Raw genomic sequence first — 227 nt, forward strand, 5'->3', positions numbered from 1 at the left:
ATAAGCATGTACACGTTGATGATTGTTGTTCAAGTTTCAAGATGATAACTAAGGATGTTTTCAATGGAATATATGTGATTGTTGGTTGAAAAGCATGAACTTTGGGTGGGTTGAACTAATGCAAGTATGAAATCCACCTATGTCTTAAATAATGCATGTAAGGTGTTTGATAAAATGCGTAGGATGTTAGAAGTTCATATTTACATGATTTCATGATATCTAAATGA

Source organism: Capsicum annuum, chromosome 1, assembly GCF_002878395.1.
Source record: "Capsicum annuum cultivar UCD-10X-F1 chromosome 1, UCD10Xv1.1, whole genome shotgun sequence".
Taxonomy (NCBI): domain Eukaryota; kingdom Viridiplantae; phylum Streptophyta; class Magnoliopsida; order Solanales; family Solanaceae; genus Capsicum; species Capsicum annuum.